This window comes from Fukomys damarensis, unplaced genomic scaffold (assembly GCF_012274545.1).
Source record: "Fukomys damarensis isolate Sample0158 unplaced genomic scaffold, DMR_v1.0_HiC HiC_scaffold_38, whole genome shotgun sequence".
Taxonomy (NCBI): domain Eukaryota; kingdom Metazoa; phylum Chordata; class Mammalia; order Rodentia; family Bathyergidae; genus Fukomys; species Fukomys damarensis.
In genome coordinates, this window is record NW_022900950.1 from 27,808,285 (window position 1) to 27,828,693 (window position 20,409).

The 20,409-nt window shown below is 39.0% G+C and overlaps 1 protein-coding gene across 2 annotated transcripts in view; it reads left to right on the top strand.

Moving 5' to 3' along the window:
- Positions 1-20,409, top strand: part of Sgcg (sarcoglycan gamma) — a 128,891-nt gene that overhangs the window by 17,820 nt on the left and 90,662 nt on the right. The window contains exon 1 of one of the 2 annotated variants that reach the window (XM_010607480.3): positions 7,523-7,655. The exons of the other annotated variant lie outside the window; for it this stretch is intronic. The gene's annotated coding sequence lies outside the window, so the exon portion shown is untranslated. Of the gene's footprint in view, positions 1-7,522; positions 7,656-20,409 lie in introns of those variants that run through there. 2 annotated transcript variants of the gene reach the window in all.

Below are 20,409 nucleotides of genomic sequence, written 5' to 3' on the forward strand. Positions count from 1 at the left end.
CACTGGAAATTACCATGGGAAACTGGGCAGAAGCTGTTTTATAAGAAAGAAAATGCAAGAAATAAAGAGGAAGATAATCAGAGAGGCAGAAGGTCATTTAAGAAAGACATGACCTAACCCTGACAAAAACTGTGTAAATTAAAAATGAAGGCAACTATATTTTATGAAGAAAAATGGAATTTATTTCAAATAGGAAATTTAATTAATATACTGAGGAGGCATATTTAATACAACTTCTTATAACAAAGGTCAGGGCTGGGCGTGGCAATGCACACCTTTTACCTCAGCACTCAGGAGGCTGAGGCAAGAGGACTGCTCTGAGTTTGAGGTCAGCCTGGACTACACAGTGAATTCAAGTTCAGCCTGAACTATGTAGTAAGACCCTGTCTCAAAATCAAAACCAAAAACAAAAAATGAACCAAAAACCATAAACAAAGGACAGGAAGAAAGGAAGTATTCATTAATTCCAAAAAAAAAATGTATGGAAAAGGCATATGTCAACATGAAGTAATTAAAATAACTGAAAGCATAGTTTTAAAAGTAGATCCCATTTAAACCTACTAATAGAGATATTGAGGGATGCAAGGATGGGCCTCTGAAAGGAAGCAGATCATTATAAAAGTGTGAACACTGTTTGTTATTCTTTTATTTTTTAAATCAATCTATTCAAATCACTGGAGATATCCCTATCATTTCAAAACGGAAAGTAATGCAACCAGCTTTGAACATGCAAAGGTTCAGGAAACAAATGTGAAATAGGAAGAAAGAGTAAAAAGTCTAAAAGAGTAGGGAAAGGGTAGGGGAAAGCAAAACAAAGGAAAAGAAAAAACACAAGAAAAAGAAAAAAATGAAAACAAAGTCTGTAAATAGGGAAGGGTGGAGGGGGTAAAGGAAGGGCAGGGGGATGGGCAAAAAATAAGAACTAAAATACATTGTGTAAAGGTACAAGATCCCAATGATGAATGTAATGCATTGTGTACCTAAAATGCACCAATAAACTTAATGGGAAAAAATTTTAAAAATAAAATTTGAAGAAAAATAAAGAGTAGAAAATAGGAGACACAAGTGGCAGGCCCTGTGAGCACAGGCGGAAATGGAAAGGTTTGGAGTTATAATGTCTTCAGTCAGAGGACGGAAGGCAGGAGCCACCGTCTGAACTTCTGAAAAAGAAGTGGATGCTTAGACTGACTGGCAGTGTAGAGCTGACCATGGAAGGAGCTGAAAGGAGTGACAGCGCTCTCTACAAGGAGACGAAGGCTGCTGCGTAGTAATGAAGGTGAACTAAACTGATAAATATGTCTAAAATCATGACACCGAGGTACAGCAATAAGAAGTCTTTTACAGGTTCGAAGTAAATCTGAAAAGAAAGATCTGAGGACATTCGTGGTTTCAGCCAACTGGGGGCAAGTGGGCAGAAGGAGGAGACAGTGGGATTTCTATTGTTAGCCCTTCTGATCAATTTTCTCCACATGTGCAAGTTGTACTTCAATCATGCTTTTTAATGCATTTTCTGTGGTACTGATATGCACAAGCCACATTTCTATTCCCTACCGCAGATGAGAATCACTACCCAAGATGCTTACAGGTAACAGAGGGTGGCATCTGCTCACTATGAATGACTTTAAGTCATAAGTTTATGGAACTTCTACATATTTATAATCCAGTTTAGTGATTACCAGTGGGTAAGGTATGGTACTTTGAAATGTCCATGGTATTTTATTTTCTCTTCTGAAATCTGCATTTTCTTTTTCTTTTATTGTTGCTTATACCTGTTTCTTCAGCACCCCAGTGATTTCTTATTTATTACATGTGGGGCTTTTCTTCTGCCTTCCCTTACAACACTGAATCAGCTTCTTCTACTACTGCATATTGACTCCTAACCTCCCTCAAGATATTATGTGAAACAGAAAATGTATTTATTGGTAATCTAGTAAGTCTAGTTTTTTTTAATAATATGGCAATTCTAAAGAGACTCTGAAGATGTCTTTGCTAAAATGTGTGCACTTGGATAATCCCCATTTTAAAATAGGGACTCTGGGATTTAGCTCAGTGGTTCCACCACCTCACAAGCAAAGGACCCGAGTTTGAGCCCTAGTGCCCAAATAAATAAATAAAATTAAAAATAAAAAAATAAAAATAGGGGCTCTGCTGGGAATTTAGTTCAGTGCCTGCCTCACAAGTGCGAGACCCTAAATTCAATCCCCAGTTTAAAAAAAAAAATAGGGACTTGATGAGAATGATTCAAGTGACTACAGTGAACTTTCTTAGGATTTTCAGGTATGTATATGTAGAATCATTTTGCTCACATGCCATTTTGCTTATGTCTATTTTGAAGATTATAACTTTAATGAACAGGCAAATAATTGACAGTGTTCGAGTTCTTGAAGTCTATTACTTACAAAATAAATTTTATTTCACATACAAATTGCCCTGAAAATCGTATTTTGTGACTGCTTACTTACCTCTTCAGGATAATTCCTACAAGGTCATCCATATCATATTTTATTCATTTATTTACTAGGTTTATTTATTTATTTACTAGGTTTGAACCCAGGTTCAAAGTCTCTAGAAAGTGCGGCATTAGATGGGTTTGCTAGGGAAACAGAATCATTAGACAGCACATGTGCGGTTGTAAGGGGGATTTGTCACATGAGCTCACAGAATCAGAGGAGGAGCATTCACAGTGGCTGTCTGCACACGGGAGAGCTGCAGCCCCAGGAGATGGAAGCCACAGAACAAGAGGGTCCAAGGTCAAGAGGCTGGAAGCTCACTGGAGACTCATGGGTGCCAGACTGGGTTAAAAGGCTAAGGAAACTGGAGTCTGACGTTCAGAGGGGATGGTGAACACTGCAGCTCGTCCATAGCAGGCACACTTCCTTCTCCTTTCCCTTTTATTCTGTCTGGGGTGCCAGTCGACTGACTGATGTCACGTACTGCAGGTGATCTCAGTTTTCTGGCCTATGTGCATGTCAGTTGCCTGCACCCAGAATTATGCTTCACTAATCTGCTAAGTATCATTTAATCAATTCAAGTTGAAATGTCATGATTAATAAGCACCGCTACTAAATTGCCCAGGCTGGGCTGGGATCTGACATTCTCTTGCCTCAGCTTCCCAGAAAGCTGGGATCACAGGCGTGGAACACCATGCCTGCTGTTAGCTCTATTCTTTGAAGTCACCATGCATTTTGAAATTCATATTGTAAAAAAATACTGCTGCAACTGGTATAAATATTGTTTTGTTTGCTGAGGGCTCACTATACACACCACTGAGCAAGGCATTCATGCTCTGATGGAACTAGCATGTAAATGATGCCAATATAATTATAAAGAACTGTGGTTGCATTTTAAAATATGTGTAGAAAGCTGATTATGACATATGAGCAAGCCTTTAAAGCTGAAATAGCAGCTCACCAATAGAAAGAGATGGAAGGTGCCCTGATCAGAGATAGACTGCAGCCTCCAGTAGCAGTGTGAATTCTGTGGCACCATTGGGAATTGAGAGGAGAAAAGGCACCATGGATGGGCTGCCCCAATCCTAAGACGTGTGTGCGGGGTTAGGAATGTGCATTGTATCCTGAGACTTGTTGAAGGAGAATGATGTGACCAGAATCATTTGTTCCTAGCGTTTCTCTGACAGTCCCTGGGGCCATAAAAATTACCCAGGCCATCTCTGGAAATAGAGGAATCCAGTACTCAGTTACAGAAATAGCACAGACAGCAAGGGAGAGTCGCTGAAGCCAGGCACTGACAGCCAAGAGGCAGGGAGCGCAGGAGATGAGGGCCAATAATCCTCAGGACTTCATGGCCTGCAGCCTGGAAAATAATAGAGATTCCTTAGTCTGCCTTCCTTGAAGTTGTTGGGAATGGAGAAGGGGAGAAAAGACAGAACAGCGGGTTTGGGGAGACCATAAGTTTTGTTTTGGAAGAAAGTTTGAGGTGGTTTGGGTAGATTGTGTTAAAAGAATTCATGGCTACAATTAGCATACACGTTGAGCATCCTTTTTCCAAAATGATTTGAACTAAAGTCCTTCGGATTTTTGAAATTTTGGGATTTGGGGATGTTTGCTTATGCTTTATTGGCAGAACACGCTGAATCTGATAATTAATTGCCCACAATCATTTTAGAGCATGTTAGCTTTTGGATTAGGGACATTTAGCTTGTATATGGTAATGAGAGCTATCAAATAGGATTAATATATACAATGGTTCAACATAGTGACTGTCTCGGTTACATTTTGTTGCTGGGATAAACTAACTGACACCCAAAGTTAAAGGGGGAAGGTTTATTTCAATCTATAGTCTCAAGCTAGAGGTTTCAAACTATAATCGGTTTCTCTAAGGTAGGGTGGCATGGAAGATAGGCCTTGCGGAGGAGAAACAGTTCATGGTGCCCACAAAGAAGCAAAAGTAACAAAGGGTGACCACAGCTCTTTCTACCCCTTTTATCTTACTCAGATTATCTGTGGTGGGGTAGCACTCACACCCTTAATCCTAGTGCCCTCGAGCCTCTCATTGCACCAGGAATCAATCACACAGTCTAGATTTAGCAACCGTTGAAAACCCCTTACCTAAGACTGGCATGAGGCTTTGGACAGACATCTAGACACAAAGCATAACAGTGACTTTTCTTTTATTTTGACAGTTGTTCGGTTTAAGGTGTTTTGACTTTTTCGTAAAACAAAACTGCTTGGAATTTTGAATTTGGGTAATTTCTCAAGCTCGTTAAATGAGATCGAGTCCTCTCTTGTGATGCTGTCAGTGAAAGTGCCCACAGTTCCCAGTCAGCCCCGTGATCATGAGTGGAAACTCCCATATTTTTGACCTGTGCTATTTTCATTTTACCATGGCTTATTGGGATCGAAGCAGAGGAATGTGTGTATTCATCAATTTTATCTTCTCTGATAAGTTTCACTATTGAATTTATAACCGAGCTCTTCATAAAAAACAATTTGAAACTTCTACTTTAAATTTCGAGTTTTGGACTATCTCATCTACTACCTCACACTCTCCTTCCACAGATGACTTTACCTCCAATTTCACATCAAAAATAAAATAGTTTAGTCTGAGACTGATCACATCACTACCAAAAATTCCTTGTTTTCCCAGTTTTGAATTTAATTTCCCCACCTCCAACCTCTTAAGCTACATAGCCAGTGACCAGAACATCCCTGCCCAGGCAGATGGTAGACTTGAAGGAGAGAGACCAGGAGCTAACAAATGACTACAGCATAGTGACCAAGAATAGAGAGTGTATTAGTCACTTTTCCATCACTGGGACAAAATATCTCACACCTGCAACTAAAAGGGGGAGAGGTTTACTTTAGCTCATAGTTTCGCTGGGCCTATGGTTGGCTAGCCCTAAGCCAGAAACAATGTGGCAGAAGGGCATGGCAAAGGAAAGCTGCTCAATCCAGGAATCAGAAAGAGAAGAAAAGATAGGAGCCTAGGACAAGAACAAACCCTTCCAGGTCACATCCCCAGTGACCCAGCTCTAACCAGGTCTCACCTCCTAACAGCACATTCAACTATGAACTCATCAGTGGATGAATCTACTGGTAGTATAGCACCCACGTGACCCATTCACCTTTCAGAGTTCTACCTCTGCACATGAGACTTTAGAGGGACATTTGAACTCGGGTCCTTGCACTTGCAAGGCAGGCCACTGAATAGCTGAGCTAAATCCCTGGCTCTAGAGGGACATTTTAGATGCAAACCATAATAGGGGCAGGATAAGAACAAAGATGAATCCTGTTGTGGACCCCAGAGCCATGGTGCTTATGCTTGAGACATTGATGTTGAGCAATCAGTTACCAAGCAGAAACATGAAATCAAGAGACTTTCAAGGTCACTTGACCCATGCCTTGCAGAAGGAAACCTCTAAGAAAGGACATGGAAGGGAATTCTGTGGCTAAAGTCTCAGCACCAGGGCGTTGGACACAGACAGGAGACAGAACATATCTATGTACACTTGAACTCGTTTTACACTGAGGTGAGTATAAGACTAGGTTTCCTTACGCTTTGAAGTGTTATAATTTTATTGAAAACAGATGCATTTTAAGCTAGTTTTACAGTAAAAATTTGAAGATCTTACAAAAAATTCCAATAAAATCAAAGACCTCTTTAAGTCATTATTTTGCAGATGTTAATAGTATTCAATGAATCTATAAATGTGGGTAAAAATCTTCTATAAAACTTGAGTAATATTATTATAAAGCAATCCCAAAAACATTGGAAAGTTCTTTGCTGGAAATTCAATTTACTAATTGATGAAAAGGTCCTTCAACACTAACTTTTAAACATGTGACGTTTCAATCAGCATATTGAGTTAGGAGTTTCACATTTTAACTTTCAGACATACTGCTAGAAAAATACATTTCATACCACTTTTCTCAAATATATTAGATAGATAATTTGTTGAGAATACATAGTTACACTATAATTTTATGTCTCACTGAAGCACTCCGGAAAAGAAATAGTAATGTGCAAAGAATTCATGAAAGGTTTTAGAATGTCTTACGTATTGTTCTTTTTTTTTAGAGTTTATTGGTACTTTTTCTTCATTGAAGCTGAGTAAGCTTTTAGTTCAGGCCTGCAGCTGTTGCTGGAGCATTAGATTTCAAAAGAAGTCAGAGTTGGAATAAACAAAAGGGAGAGAAACTCTCTCCTGAGAAGAAAAAGAAAACCATTAGGCATGTCAATTGTTGTGCAGTTGTATCTTATACCCAAGATGTAGTGCTTAAATATAAATTTCAAATAATCATTTTAGTTTTAATTCATACTGAAAACTAGACTACATAAAAATAATTCAAATAAAAGACACATTATTTAAAAATTCGATTTTACTACATTTTCTTTATACCTTAAAAATTAAATACTTTAAAGTAAAGGCAATTTAAGATCACATGGTTGCATTTATATAATTTGTTGAACATAAATATTAGTTTACCAGAAAAGAACTATCATAATTTCAACATGCAGAGTTTACTTTCTGTTTATTATCATGATCATTCTCTGAGGTTTTTTCCTCAAATAATGAAGTTTTTCACTTAAAAAGTATCTTAAAGAATGTGAATTTTTAGAGCAACATATAGTAATTTGCAGTTTCTTTGGATGAGAATGGTCTACATATAGTACTAGTAAAGGTGTAAATTCTAGATATTACATGTTAATTTAATGTGAGTGTTCATAAGATTTTATCAATATGAAATTCTACCAGAAGAGGTCTCAGAAGTTTCTTACTATTCATTTAAGTTAAAGTTTGTTTTAGAAAGCTATTTTTATAGAATGCAATCATGATTCAGAGTTTAAATATTGGAATGTGGGTTTTGTAAGAATAGCTGGGCTTTTTGTTTTATTTTGTTTTGGCCTAGTTTGGGCATACTGAGAGCGGCACACTGGAATTGGTTTCCTAACAATTTTAAGTGTGCTCTGAGCTGTTTATGTCATGGAGTAAAATTAGATATGCCTGTTGCTAATAAAGCAATGAAATCTGAGAGCAAGCCAGACACAGGGGCACCTTCTCTTCAAGCATAGTTGGGCGGCTTAGATCCTTCATTCTCACACCATAAGTAATGGACAAGTTTGAAGCTTTCTGTCTTGAATAGAGATCAGCCAATTGCGGGTAATTCGCCAGTGTGATTTTCAAACTTTCTAAGGTAAGTAATCAGTTTTAAGTTAAATTTTATATAATTAAATGTGTAACTCAAAAATCAAATAGTCACAAAGTTTCTTGATATGTTTCATCATTGGTGACATAATAGTTCCAGTTCATAAATTTAAAATTATGTTGAATAAATTATCTCAAAAAAATTATATTTTAATTATTAACAAAAGCAGCTCCTCATCTCAGCTGTGTAAGTCATTCTGACTACTAATATGCTCTTTGTTTTAATCATATATTTCTAACACTTAATTTTTAGAACATGGTGATAGCATTACAATATTATCAGGCCTTAAATTATATACTATAATCAAACCTAAACAAAGTATAATCTTTAAGATCATCTCCTTCTAATGCTATTCCTAAACTTTTATGATAAAATTATATTTGCCTTAGATTTTATTGATGGTTTTCTTAAAGACCTTGATAAATAGACTGATGTGAATGAAAACAGACTAAAATGAATGAAAAAGTCAAGTAACTTATGTATTGGGAATAAGTAGAATACCAATCTGATTCTCTTACTTTTTTTTTTTAACTTTTAGACATTTTATTATGACATTTGGTGTAATGACCCCATTTTTAGCTTTCAAAACTTGTTTCCTCAAGCCCCAAGTATTCCATTGCTTTTTCCATTAAGTTTATTGGTACATTTGAGATATACAATACAGTTACATTTGTCATTGGGATCTTGTACCTTTACATGATATATCTTGGTTCTTATTTTTCCCCATACTCCTGCCCTCCCTTCACCCGCTCCACCCTTCCCTATTTACAAAGACTTTGTTTCTGTTTTTCCTATTTTTAATATTTTTTCTTTTCCCTTGTTTTTTTTCCCCTACATTTCTCACTTCCCTTACTCCTTTAGACCTTTTCTCCTAATTCCAAAGAACTAAAAGTGAAGAGTATTTCCTCCTAAAATCTGGGAAAAAAATAATTTTCACTCAGAATCACATAAAAAATTAGGGTAAAAGTACAAATGTGATAACACTTTTGCTTAGTAAAGCTGTGGGGTTCCTTCTTTGTATTTCTAAAATTAGTACTTGGTAAGTGGAAAATGAATCTTTTAAAAAAGGAAAAAGCATATAACAGGAAAATATATTTCAACTGGCTGAAAGACTCACCAACATGATGAAATAAGTGGCTAATGCACAATGAGCTACAAAATATATGACATTTATTTCTTGCTTTTTTTCTCAGAAGTATTTTTATAGGTAGGTACAGAGGGGCACATTTAAAGAATTTCGCAAGTAATGGTTTATGTTGAGGTTACTTTCATAGGTTGTAGAATTTATGTGAGATTTTATTTCAAAATCAAATAAATAATACTTTAGTGTAATTAGGCAATTCCAAAGACTAATTCCAAATGATTGCAGCTAAGCCTGCAGTTGAAGTATTGAAAATAAAATTGTTCCATATTGTCTTACAAAAAATATACTCTCTAGTCATTCAACTAAATTGCTACTAAATATATTCTGAAAATTAGGCACTAATTGTAAATGACAAGCGGTAACCAGTTTGCTCAGAGCTGTCTATTTTGTAGAGGCTGCAATTCTCCCTTCTCCCTACCCTTGGTCTCCTGCTGGTCCCTTGCTGCTCTTAGCCACACCCACCATTACTGTGACTTCCTAATGGGAAGGGAAGGCCCCTGCAGAGCCCTGAGTATGGCTCTGCTTCCTTCTTGTTCCCTCAGGATCTGCCCGGACCTCACCACATCTTTCTTTCTTTCTATCTATCCTTCCCTCCTGGCCTAGTCAGCATCCGTCTGCCTTTAGTCATCTACGTAGTTCTAGAATGTTCTGTTGAATGTTGCAGAATTCACACCCTTCACTATATTGACCTTTACAGATTTTATCTTCTTTGTCTGATTTTCATTTATTTTGTGCAGAATTGTGTCAGAAAGCTGGCAAACGAGTATTTAGTAATTTGTGGCTTTGCAGAGGACTCCAGGCTTTTCTCAGAATCCTTCAGAATGTCAGAGTCTACTTCAGGATGCCTACTGTGTAGAATGCCACCAAGGAGATACAAAGCCGGAGACTTAAGGGGGCCTCACCTCTGCCTAGAGTAGTAGGGAGCATTGGCAGGTTTACAGCGGATGAGCTGGGCAGTCCTATTAATTCTTTAGATGGATCACCCAGGTCACCATGGATTAGAGACAGTAGAAGAGAATGAAGGGAACTTTAAAATCTATCTTCATCTTTGGCACCATTTCAACTTTGTTTTTTAAATACTCGGCCTTACTTGGGAAGAATCTTAGACATCGTTAATATAAAATTTTTAGTATAAGAAAGGCAGTGATAAAAAGTTGAGATTGTGAAATCTGACTACCATGGTTCATCAATATGTTTTTTTTTTTTTTTTTGTATCGGGGATCGAACTTGGATCCTTGTGCTTGCAAGGCAAGTGGCAGAACCACTGAGCTAAATCCCTGGCCCAGCAATATGATCTTGTATAGATAGAATACTTAATTTCCATAAGCCTCAGTTTCACTATTAATAAACTAGGGAGGGAGTTCAATCTATATGGCCTAATAATCTATATAAGGCTCCCTAGTATATAGTAGCTTCCATCATCATCACCAATAACAAGAAGACAGGGCCAGGGATTTAGCTCATTGGTGCCGCTGCCTGCCTTGCAAGCTCAAGATCCCAAGTTCAGGTATTTAGGTACCAGTCCCTGGTACCTAAATAAATAAATAAATAAATAAATAAATAAATAAATAAATTTTTTAAAAAACAAGAAGACATATAACTTCCTATCCTGACCCTCACTGGCAGGGAAGTCGGGACAGAGTTTCAGAAGGTAGATTGTGAATGGGCAGAACCTCTGGCCTGCATTCCAGGTCCCCTAAGAAAGTATTGTGAATGTCCCTAAACAGGCAAAAGATTCAAGCTGAGGCTATTTCTGCTGCAGCAGAGAACATTCCCCCATGCAGGGATGGCTGCAGAGCAGAGGCTGTGCATTCCAGGATGCAAATAGAAACCCCCTGACACTCTCATCTGCTCACTGAACACCTGTAAAGGTGACTTTTGGGAAGGAAAGAACATCAAATGACTGTTTACATTTCCCATGAACATTTTCCTTTCATTAGACTTTCAGGTCTTAATGAAACTGTACATAAAATATTCTAAAATGTTAATCTTGGTGAAACATGAAAACAATCTGCCCCTCTGTGGGATGCCTTTGAAAGTGTATAATCTTGCCACCATTTGAAAGTCACTTTAAATCAGCCCCTTCCAATTTCAAAGCAAAAGGAACAATAAAGATAAAAGAGAACTGTGGCCCTGAAGTTCTCTGAAACTTTTTTCCCCTGAACTTTTTTAATGAACTGTCAGAAAATTGCATATACACATATGATAAGAAGTTTAATTATGTTTACCTCAAGAATTTATTTCTGCTTTGCATCTTTCATTTAAAGTCTTGCAACTATAAAGAAGCTCAGCTTAGTTGATAAATTCAAATAATTTTCTTTTCTTAGATTCTGCCCTTAATTTTATGTGGGCATCTCTCAGAGTTATAATTTAATTAAATGCTATTTCTGAGGAAGTAGGCAAATCGAGGGGATTTTTTGGAGAGTGATTTATGGTTGATTATTTTTCCTAAAAATTTTAGCTTCGTATAAAAATCAAAAGAGGGGAAGGGACCAAGAGATAGGGGGAGAAGGAAGGAGAAGGGGATTTAAAGAAGAGCTAAGATGTGTTATGTACGTGTACCAACTGCCCCACCATTAATGTAATCATTGTAGACTGCAATCGCATACTAATTAAAATTTTTCAAAAGATTTTATAAAATAGATGACAGCTTATTCTGTTTGATTTTGATATAAGATTTTTCTAAACTATCTTCCTCTGTAAACTATGTCAAACTTAAGGACCACATCTGTACTGGAAGAACGGTGCTGTCATATATGCTGGTCCCCCTCACAGGGCTGGTACGGCAACTCCTACTAACTGGCCTGTACCTTCCCACATCTGGGCGTCAGCCATAAATTTGCCTCGTGCCCTTTCCTGATCCAGCCTGCTGCACTCTGCCAAACACCTCCTCTTCAGGCCATCTCCCTAATAAGTCAACTGAATAAGAGTCCTCATTGAGGTTCTGTTTCTGGGAAACCTGACTTTAGGTAAAGCTCACAGTGTCGTACTGAGAAACCCATTAGGGTACCTGATTAGTTTTTTCAATTCTAGTTTCCCAGCAGCAGTAACATAAACAGATTCTCCAAGAAACAGGCTGTGATCTGGGGATTTGAATGGAGACTTGTACTGGAGCACACCTTCCACAAAAATACCCACAGGCGAGCAGAGGCAGCAAAAGTAGGAGATGTTGGAGAGCAGCTTGGCCTCCACAGAGCTGAGGAGGCCCTTCAGAGTGGTCCCCAAATTCCGTGACGGGCTGGACTTTTGTGACATGCACTTATCAGACATCCGATGGACATGGCCCTGGGTGTCTAGCTCAGGGCTGTTTGAAGTTATTTGTGCCATCAGCTGTCACACCTGGCGAGTGAGGAGTGAGTGTCTTGGTTCTGATGGAGGGCACCCTTCCCACACTCACATTCTCTTCCCAGCTTGAGCACAGCTCTTCCTGTACTCTGGCCACCCTCTCTTCCAGAGATGACTATGGAGGGACGTTGAGGGCATGAACTATAGCCTTGTTTACACAGGTGGTCTCTGGACTGTGACTGATTTTGATGATTTCAAGCCTCATCTACAGCAGAAGGTCTGGAGGGCTTAAGGATGCAAAAGTAGATACAAAGATCTTCTCTTTGTGTCCAACAGGCTCATCTACAAGCCTCTTCCACAGGGTTGTTGTGCTCCTCCTTCCAAATTCTCCCCTTCTAGGCCCTGGTGAACCATATAAGTCATTTACCACCATCTCTGATGAACAAATACAGTGAATATTTAAATTCTTAAAGTGTATTACAGTACAATGTGTCTGTACACATTTTCATTAGTCCTCCTAAAAACATGGCCCTCACTTGAAACACAATTATTTCATCATTCTTGGAATGAGTTTCTCACTGCTCTTATTATGATAATATACATTTGACGCTGGAAAATAAGGTTATGATATTGCTGTTTCCAACTTACTTGAGTATAGAATCCATTTTTGGTTTCAGCTTTTCAACCTGTCATGGAATACTCATAAAGAAAGTATCTTTTACTGTAATAAGATTTTTTAAAACAGTCACCATATTTTTCTGCCCCCTGTATTCTAAGCTCAGCTGCTTTCTGCTCCCAAAAGAAGTGGATCAGCCTGTTAAACCCCTGCAGCTTTGTTCTTGGGAGAAGTTTCCTGTCATGATAGTCTTTCAGGGCTACCCAAGTAGCAGCTGTAGGGAAGCAACAGGTGTCTTGTGATTTGCACCAACACATCAAGCTCAGCTACCCTTAAGTTAAATGTGGCCTTTCCCCCTAAAGGCTGGCCACGGGGAGACTTTTGGGAGGTCACGAAGCAGTTTGACTGGGAAAGAGGCCAGGTGCTTAGTGGTGAGTGACTCAGACTATTCTCTGCACATGCAGCCTCTGGTTTCTCTGCTTGCCCCAGCCCTGGTCTACCTCTTGTAGTTCACAGTCAGTTGCTGGTAGGCCTCCTGACCCTAACACCTGGCAAGTCTCACAGAGTCCAAGTTGTTCCCAGCCACAGGGAATCCTGATCACTTGTTGTCCAGTGGACAGATGCATTATCTCTATCAAAGCCCAGTCACACTTAGGGAAATGTTTTCCCAGTGACACTCAGATCTCTGCTACAGATGCCATGCCCTTATTCTAAAACTCTACAGGCCTATGTTGTGATGCTGCCCTGAAACTTGCCGTAAACACCCCATGGCATCCATTGCAGATCTTTCCAGTCCCACAAGGGTGGTAGGATGTAAGAGTGTAACCTAAGCATTGGAGCAGCCTGCACTGAGGCCTACACCTGCTGCAGAGCCCTGTTGGGCCTCACTCAAAGCTATCAGCCCTCTTGTCATTCTGTAACAGTGGAATGGCTACCCCCAGAATTTGAAAAGCATTAAGTGACACTATTTTCCTTTACAGTGGTCATGAGTGCAAGATACAAAAACTTACTTACTCTTCAGGCGCTCTTCCTGAATGCCCCAAAACGATGGCCCACCCTAAAAAGTTCACTAACATGGCAAGCCCCAGAATTTTCTCTGTCGTGTTGTGAATATGTGTTTTATGTATTTACCTCCAACCTATGTGTCACATTCACTCCTGTGATCCAGGAACATGATGTCATAAATCTAGCAGTGAAATGTATTCCAAGAATGTCCAAGACTGCCCACATCCTTTCTAAGTATATGAAGACAGAAGGAGAGAATTTAAACACAACCATGGAACAGGAAAATATAGCATTCCAGCCCATGTGGGCATAAACTACTTCTTGGCCTCCTTTGTGAAGTAAATGAGGAAACTAAGCATTTTCCAGCTCAAGGACTTTGCACCTGCCCTTGGGGCCACATTAATCTGCATGAGCAAGAGTGGCCCACCTAACACCATGGCTGTGAGGACCGTTCACTGTGTTGAGTTCAAGGCCGACCACCACTGTCCTCTAGGGTAGATGTGGCTTTCCCAGAGCCTCAAGTGAATTGGAACATGGTAGGACCACTGAGCTCATGTGCGGTGAGATGGCACTGTTCTCTGCCATACTTCCTGGGACACTGAGGGGATGACTGGTAGTTTCAAAGCTTTTTCTCTTGGCTGTCCCGACTGCTATGGCTCTTACCTTACAAACCCCCATGAACTTCCCATTTGGGGATTCTATTAACCTCTGAATGTATCCATTCTGATTATGGATTTGTTGATCAGGGACACAACTATTAAATATATACATTCCAGTGATGCAGTTGTTCATCAGGGAAATGACCATATGGTAGTTCCATGGACACCGTACGAACCAAGTCAGAACCAAGACGTCATTCACCACCTGGCCCCTATTTGTCGTCATTCTAATAAAAATTCTTAGATAATTCTTTGGGACCCTAGTATTAAAAGTCAATCTGGACTTTAAGTCTAGTTATCAAAATGTTGAGCATTACCCTTTCTGTATTATGCTATAACCCAGTTAAGTAGTCAGTGGCCCCTTTGGGAAGGGCCAGGGAACATGGCAGTCTTTGCTATATTGACACTCTGGTGTTGCAAAGTGCAACAACCTCTCTTCAGTCAGGAGTCACCAGGTCTAGAAATTGGCTTAATCTGGAAATCAAGCTGTTATTCTGTTTTATGAGAATAGTAGCCATTAGCTTGCTAATTACACTCACTAATTTATATTGATGGCATAGATTAAGTCACTCTCTTGTTGGCTACCCATCCATCTTTTTCCTCTTTGATGATTAGCCTGGCAGTTCTGGTTTTTCCTTTTCACTGTGTAGGCTATTGCATTCTCCAAGCCTTCAACAGGTGACCTAGTCTTGTATTAGTGTCATCTCTCAGGATCCTTCCTTGCCATGGTATTAAATCTTTTATCATTGGAAAATGTTCCTATATCAACAAATGCTCCTGTGTCCAGCTCAGGATATACATCAGTCTACTCAGGATATAGCTCCATTCAAACAGCAGCAACTCCTGCTGACAGATCCTGGGCAGGTGATTCTCATCCTTTGAGATTAGCCCGCTGCTTCCTTATCTAGCCCAGCACTTCTCCACCTGGTTTGTTATTTGTCCTGCATTATTGGTTGAGTGGCCAAGAGAGGAGATGGTAAGTATGTTGTCGAAGCAGATGGTACAATGGTCATGTCTGCTCTGGGGAAGCAGAAATTTCCAATTTATTGGATGCCTTGTCCCAGATGTTACCTCCCAAGTCTCAAGATCCCACTCTTACCCTGTCAGGGCCCTGATAGTATCTGTGTTGGCACTTCCCTACTCTCAAGAGGGACCAGTCCATATCCTCCACTTGCTCTGACCTCCACTTTCAGGAGCTGAGATTCTCAACCTGTGCCTCCAGAGAGGCCCTGTGACCTTCACCAATTGTCTTCAATCCTCTCAGCTTTCCACCAACTTTATGCAGTGCATGGATGGAGTTATGCAAAGGCGTCAATTGCCATGTCCTCACAATGAGTTTTATTGAAACCTGTAAACCTTATCCATTGCACTCTCTGGTAAACTTTCTCCACTGGTGTCTCTTTCCAGTTTACCATGAGTGACACTTTCAGCAATGATGCATGGCATAGACTGTTCCTACTTCACCTGCTGCCTGAATTAAGGCCCTCATTAACAGTGACTGGTAGATGGTCCAGATTCAAGATACTACTTTATATTCACACTCTTGGCTATTGCTGGTCACCAATCATGCTGTAGCAATTTCCCTAAGAAACAGAGGACCTACATTTACATGCAGGAAGCTTATTGAGGGATGCTCTCAGAAAGAGTAAGTATAAGGCAGTGGGAGAAGTCAAGTAGGGCAGAAAAAAAATTGAACTGTGAATCAGGGACATAGAAGCCCCCAGTCATTACTTCAGAACTAGCAGCAGTGCTCTCTGAGGCTAGCCTGACCTCCAGAGACAACCTGGACTGTGGCAAGGTTCAGGCTTCTTTTACCAAGCATTGACCCTTATGCAGTGGTTGAGGGAGTTCACCTTAAGTGAATCAGATTTTCTCAGCCCCACTGACCAAAGGCTGGTCTGGCTGGGGATTTAGGTGTGTGCTGTGATCCGGAAACTCTTAGCCTCTGTTTCCAGTGAATCCATGGAGCTCATGATGAAAGGGAAGATGAGCTGAAGGGGACAAAGCTGGGTGGCATGTGCAACACCTGCTACAGCAGTCATTGCTGGGTTTTTGTTCTGATGACTTTGATCTTTCCCTGAAAATTGTGGAAAATAATTTTCTTTGCTTATTTTATTTCTTACGTATAACTAAAGTATAATCCTTAAGGACAACATTTAAAAAGTAGTATTTAGTGACAATTTCCTTGTTGCATCTTATCAACAAGTGCTAGACTCTAAGATTGACAAACAGAAAAATCATCTCGCTCTTATGGAGGTAGACAAATTACACACATATACATACATGCACACACGTGCACGCACACACACCTGGAAATAAAATTTGCATTAAGAGTAATTTGCTTGGTTTCAGAAGTTGAGAAGCAGGTTATAACTACCAGCAGAACTGAGGGTCCCCAACCCTAGCCTCGCAGCTCAGCCTGGCACAGATTGTCTTAAACAGAGGTTACACTCAAAGGATCATGACAAAAGACATAAATCATTGTGCGTAGTTATGGGGTATAGTGTGATATTTCAGGAAAGGTATACATTGTGTATGATCAGATGAGGGGAATAGTACATCCATTGCCTTAAACATTTATCGTTTCTTGGTATTGATAACACCCACAATGCTTTCTTCCAGCTATTTGAAACATGCGATTGATCATTGTTAACTGTGTTCACCCTGAGAGAGAACACAGATTGTATTTTTCTCATCTAATCATAGCATTGTACCTGCTCGTGAACCTCTCTGCATCCCCATCTCTTCCCTTCCCAGCCTTCAGTAGCCACCATTCCACTCCCAACTTCCTTGAGATCAACTCTGTTACCTCCACCTACGAGTGAAATCATGTGCTATTTGTCTTTCTGTGCCTGACTTCTCTCACTTAACGTAATGATCTCCAGTTCTGGTTACGTTGTTGCAAATAACAGGATGTCATGTTTTTTTATTTAGGAGTGTTCCATTTTATGTACCTTTATATACCACATTTTCTTTATCCCTTCATCAGTTGTTGTACTGCTTAGGCTGATTACGTCTCTTGTGTAAATAATGCAATGGGAGTGCAAATGTCTCTTCCGCATATTGATTTTATTTGGATATGGACCCAGTAGTAAGATATCTGGATCACATGATCGTTCTACTTTTAACTTTTTACTGTTTGTTTATATCTGTACTTTTACATACCCATCAACAGTGCATAATAATTCTGATTTCTCCAACCCTCCCAACACTGATATCTTTTGGCTTTTTGATAATAGCCATTCTAATGGATGTGAAGTGCCACCCAAAGCAGTTTTCGTTTGCGTTTTCCTGATTATTAGTGATATTGAACAGTGTTTTGTTTACCTGTTAGCCATTGGTATTTCTTCCTTTAAGAAATGTCTATTCAGGTCTTTTGTTCATTTTTAAAGTAAGGTTTTTATTTGTTTGTTATTTATTTGAATTGTTTGTTTTGTGTGTGTGTGTATATTCTGGCTAATAACCCCTTGTCATTTATATACTTTCAAATATTTTCTCTCATTCTGTGTGGTGTCTTCACTTTGTTGAGTTTCCTGTGCAGAAGCTTTATAATTTGATGCAATCTCATTGTCTACTTTTGTTCTTGTTGCCCATACTTTTTTTGTTTTATCCAAAAGATCCTGCCCAATGAGTCTTGATTAATTATGCTAGTGACTTGCATCATTCTTCTGATGTGATATTATGTCAGTAGTAGTAGTTTCCAGAACTTGATCAAGAAGTAGCATCCCCATATTCTACAAATATATAATCTTTGAAACACTAAGATGACCTAGATTCAGACCTTGAATTCGTACTTACTGTACAATAACAAGCCCTGAGTTTTTGCTCTATAAGTATTACTCTAGGAACATTGCATTGTCCAGTTGGAGATATAATGACAATTTTTAAGGAAACATGGGCTTCCAAATGTGCATGATGTAAATTAGGGAATATATCACAGCAATTATAAAGTTAACAAGATTAGTTGTCACTGTTAAATGTCCAGTAATAATAAAATGGCTTTGTTTGAAACAATTATAACAGTTAGAACCATAATAACTTTTATGCACCTTATAATTCTTGTGATGTTAAATCTTTATAATTATTGTGATATTAAATCCAAGTGGCTTTACAATTCACCTGTTTGGAGAAAGACAGCAAGCAGAAAGATGAACCTTAAGAACTCTGGGAATCCAGTTGTAAGTCTCATTCACAGCATCCTGGAACTTAGAAGAAAACTAACTATTGTGTCACTCATGATATTAAGAAAATATTTACAATATGAATAAACAGAACCCTAATGTATTCAAAAAATTCTTGAATAACTAAATAATTGAAAACTATATTTTGGGAAAAAGGGAAACTATATTTGGTAAAATGGTAACAATGGTAAAACCATTGTTATAACTTTCAGAAAGTACTATGTAATCAAATATTCCATTCTTTACAGATACTTTTTGAACAATTTACAGATACTTTAGAGATAACAAAACAGAAAATCCACAATAAAAATGTTAAAAGTGCATATACTATTTCCTAAAAGGCTATATATTAAATGAGGAAATAAGTCCTCTTATTCATTTGACACCTAAATCAGTGAAGTACATAACTTAAGGACAGAGATAAGCCACACTCAAATCGCACCATGCCTTTTAGCTACCATTTTTGTAGGAGAGTCTTGATTTTAAGAGACTGAGTCCCTATGTAAAACTTCAGTTTCCCCAGTTTTGTTAAGACTTCAGGGTGGAATAGAATTTGGGGAAGAAATGGCAGTCTGAAGAAGGAACCAAAAGAGAGAAATAGCAAGCACTTAAATTGTTGACATACTAAGCTGAGGGATAAAAAAGAAACAGCTCTGCTCACATAGAACTAACATACAAGCCATAGATTCCTGTCGGAGCATGCCTGCAGTGTTTCTGCCCAATGTCAGGGTGCACACTAGAAGTGGGTTGGTAAGGAGTCACAAGATGGAGACAGAAGCCTGAGAAGACATTTGAGTTGATCAGGTGATAGAACTGATTATCATGTTTTCATCACAGAACTAAATAGTATGTCTTTCAAACTCAGTCATGCTTATATGATGCCAAAAGAGAAATAAGATAGTAGAATTGAAAAATAAGAAGCAGGAACAATGATCTTCAAATAATATTCCTCCTATATCCAATACATTCATCTTGTGAAAGTAGGATTTTCTTTTATCTTGAGCCTTAAGTGTACACTGTTGAAAAACAGAGTTCTTATGAAGATAACATCCATGCTAGAAAATGGAGTAGTATTATTGACCACTGAAATGTGGCATGAGACTTTTCAGCCTATGATTTATGACTGCAGGTTCCAGCTGTCTTTCCCCCAAAGTTAGACCAGGTTCTGATGTGAGATGCTGATTCCTCCGACTTACCAACTATGGTGCTGTGGTGTGCCTTTATCACAGATTTCCTTCCCTTTTCCAGTGGGCTTTGATTTTCATCTAGTAGCCTCAGAGAGGCCCTCTTTCTCTTGTTTGGGGAGGGGAGTGGGGGAGCATGAACACCGCTGTGTTGGCCCCCATGCGGCTGGGCTCCTCTGGTGCACTGAGTCGAAGAGGTGGGCCTACCAGAGGTTCATGAGCTGCCTCTCGGCTCCTATGCTGTGCTGGGTGAAAGGGGCAGTTCTCCAGTTTAGGTTTTAAATCATCATGCTAACTAAATCCTGGACATGGAAATCTATTCCAAAAATATATGGTAGATGAGAATCTATTTTATTCTGCCTGCTTTTGACAAACACTTATAATTGAGACCATGTCTGGACCAGCCCCTAATTCAGATACTATATACCCTTTCTGTTCTCATGAAGATGAGTTTCATGAGGAACAGGCAATACAATGTACTCCTGGATATACCCCCAAAAGAATTAAAGATTACACAGTGATACATGCATATCCATATGGATAACATCTTAATGCACAATAAATAAACTGTGGAAACAGCCAACATACCCACCAACAGATGAATGGATAAAGAAAATGTCGTTTATATGTAGTAGGATATTGTTCAGCTATAAATAAGAATGAAATCA